General features: G+C 30.7%; 1 long non-coding RNA gene across 1 annotated transcript; it reads right to left on the bottom strand.

The window, feature by feature from the left end:
* Positions 1-612: 612 nt before the first annotated feature.
* Positions 613-1307, bottom strand: LOC149571070 (uncharacterized). Its single transcript, XR_016358390.1, has 2 exons — positions 1079-1307; positions 613-984 (listed from the first exon to the last, which is right to left on the bottom strand). It is a non-coding gene; the product is annotated as an uncharacterized LOC149571070 (long non-coding RNA).
* Positions 1308-3669: the final 2362 nt, after the last annotated feature.

The following is a 3669-nucleotide window of genomic DNA, read 5'->3' as shown; positions in this document are numbered from 1 at the left end:
AATAAACATTTTATAATTATGGATCAACAAAAAAATTAATTAAAAAATTAAGTCATGACATGTGTATTATTAGTATAATTTTTTTTTAGTAATTTGAAAAGAACATTTTTTATCCATGCTTGCTACTATTTAATGGGTCGCTTGAAGCTCCCATAAAACTTTTACTTTCATTGATAATTTCTTACAAACATGATTCTTTTGAAAACATTAATTATATCATGATTTCATAGACATTCAACTATATAATTTATTATTTTTTAAATGAAAACCAAACCTGTCAAAGGTTATGAAAGCTAAACTTAACCAAGGTTATGAAAACCAAATATGTCCATTGTTATGAAAACTAATGATGGAGTATTTAAGTGTATTAAACCTAGTCAAGGTTACGAAAACTAAATCTACCTATGATTATAAACACTAATGATGTATTTTCAAAGTGAACATGTTCAGAATTTTCTATAGAAAACATATATCAATAACATCCATAGTGAAAAGTTATTAATCATAGAAATTAACATTCGCTATTTTAAAAGCTAATCAATGATATATACATACATACATGAATACATACAATGACTTAATCATTGACAACAATATAAATGAAATCCATAATTTACAAATAATTTTAAAATTTCTTCTATAAAAGTATAATAAAATTAAGAATCTTTCACATCTAAATCTTACCAAATAAAATTCTCAAACACAAAAGCATACACTAGATAATACCATTTTACCAGCACACAAGCTTCGAGTGGATAACACAATTTAACTGACACATTATCTGACGGTCAAATAACTTGCCGTCATCACCCAAATCATAATAACATTTTGCCATGATACTTATTGACAATCTTCTAAAACTGACCAAAAGGAAAGAAATCCTAACAATACGTGTTCATCATATGCAGCACTACACTTATTTATGCCCATACTCTGCGGTATCTCCAGTTGTGACTTTGGAACATTTGCTTTGTAGTTTCCCAGCTGAACATAAACAATCACACAGAAAGAAATATGGTTAGAAAGCCTTCCACACCTTAATCAATTAAAGGGGGAAATGATAACAGTATAATTATACCAATTGAGTCTTTAGAGATGCTGTTCTTGTTATATTCTACTGTGACTCTCTTTTTTCCCATATCCACCTCAACATTCAAAACCCCTGCCATTTGAATAAGCAATTGTTTTATCTCCGTTTCTGCTTCAGAAGGGGAGACATAAACTCCCTCAACATCAAAACATGTTCTCATCTTCGTATCGCTCGACATACTTCAACAAACAATCCTGCTCACAAAATGATTAAAACTTCGCTGGACAAATTGGTCTTCAGAAATCTCTATAAATAAGCAAAGAAATGAAGCTTATCTTCCAAGGTAGGGAGAAAATGATGGTGCATGGCTGTTTCGTTACAATAGCAGTGAATTATCTTATTCTACATAAAGAAATGTTCAAACAACCAACACACTCTTTATGAAATTAGCATTCAATAACCACACGATAACCATTTTAATCTTTGCCGGTTCAAACTCGACTGAAATATCATGATCCTTCTTACTCTTTGTTATCTGCATATTTTTAATGTTGATCCATTTTTTCTTCCCTTGACTTATATGTTGCTTGAAATTATGAAAATAATGAAATTGTATGGTAGCTTCACTCTCGCTTTCAAGAGAGCTAGGTTTTCATTTGTTTAGTGTTCAGGAGTTTTATGTCCCGTCGTGTCGTGCGCGTGTTTTGTTTGTGGGTGCAAAGAAACAGAGCTTGCCTTTCGGACGTTGTCATGTAAATCAAAGCATGCAAAATAATAATAATTGACTACAATCGTTGACATTTACTATCTATAAATATGGGCGACGTAAGACTTTTATGGAAATTAAATGTTCGAAATTTCACAGAACGTTGTTTTGCCTTGGAGCGAGCCCAATATCTAAGTTGACTATTGCTTTCCGCTATAAATAAATCATTTTAATATTAGTTATTGTCTTGGTTCCCTTCCTTATACCTTCTTATTGAATCTATTACTCTTTGGGTTAGACTTCTTCATTTCTCTTTCATATGTAAATTCTTAAAATTTTGAATTTTCTGTTTGGATGCACCAAATTGAGATTGGAATAGGAATAAAATAGGAATATATATTCCACTTTTGGACCAAAAATGAGCATTTGCTATTCCACCTAAATAGATTGAATTGGAATACGTATTCCTATTCCAATTGTATTTATTTTAGAAAACATAAATTTTTGGTTCCGTAAATTCTTCATCGAATTCTGGCTGATCCAAACAAGAATAGGAATATCTACCCCCTTTTCCTTTTCGAAAATAAGTATTCTTATTCCTATTTTTATATTCCTACAACCAAACAGACCTTAATGAATTGAGGAGTGAAGGAGTCAAAGATGTTCTATCATGTGAGGATAAAGTTCTAAAGATTACAATTATAATTTAATTTAAAACTAAACTGAAATATTATGTAATGTAAATTACACATGTAATTTACATTGTTATAGAATTTTAAGTCATCTGAAAAGTCGAAGTTTGGAAATTAATTACATAGAAACTATAAAGATAGATGAATTATTCGTATAAATGTCTTCATCAATTGATGTTCCATGTTCCAAACTAGGATGCCTTTAGATAAGTCTATCCAAATTTAACTATTATTGGAACATGTAAAGGTGGTGAAGTTGTGAATCAAAGTATACAATAATAGAGCATTGACATGTTGTGAAAATGTTCAAAGAGTTTTTAAATTTAAGCTAATTTTAATAATTGCAAAAAATAAAGGAAAAATGAAGTGAAGAGGCATTTTTATGGAACAATGTCTTATTTTAGACATGAGTGTGTTTCAAGAAGTTTGTTACCTAGCCAAATTAATCATGTTCAAATTCCAACAACTAATTCAATAGTTAATGTTTGTGTAGCATGCACATGTCTAAGTTTTTTCTTGACTAAACAATTAAGGTGTTAGACATAAAAGGTGTACAATATGTTTTGTTGAGTTGGGATAGTTTTCTAAAGCTTACAATTGTGTTTTAGTTTATAACTAAGGATAATGTTTTTGAAACTTATTAGATAGCATCCAAAAGAAAGGGGGGATGGCCTCAAAGTACAAAAGGGCTGAAAAAAATAGCCAGAGGTTATGTCCCACCTATCTAACCGATACCAATTTTATACTTTAAAAAATGAATAACGAAAAGCTTCAAACCATAGCAATCCTTACCATCAACCCCATTCCTAACAAGCATATAAAATGGAAAAACATACGAGCAGCAAAGAAACTTATTGCTACTATCAATCTTGTACCTGATCATATACATACATCAAAAAAACCTCAAGTTCATCAGGGACCAAAACATGAAAAAATTAGAAAAGAACCAGGGCTAGTTGTCCACTTTCTTTCCACCTTGCTTGTTCTTCTTTTCCTCATGCCTCCCTATTTATGTCTACTCCCTGTCTTGGATAGGTTTATCAAGGAGTGTTTTGAGCTAGTCCTGTGCCAAGAAGTTGTAAATGGAGTGAGTGGTTTCACTCTCCTTACCCAGATTCTTCTCAACTAGATAATGTTTACTGAATATGAACTACCTTTATTAAAATATTATTGAATTATAAGTCATCTAGAAAGTAAAAAGTTAGAAATGAGTTCTTGAGATAATGAAGATACATGCCTCT

Source organism: Cupressus sempervirens, chromosome 2 (assembly GCF_028749045.1).
Source record: "Cupressus sempervirens isolate cs-2001-9-10 chromosome 2, ASM2874904v1, whole genome shotgun sequence".
In the NCBI taxonomy this organism is placed as follows: domain Eukaryota; kingdom Viridiplantae; phylum Streptophyta; class Pinopsida; order Cupressales; family Cupressaceae; genus Cupressus; species Cupressus sempervirens.
This window is presented reverse-complemented; position numbering and strand designations above follow the sequence as displayed.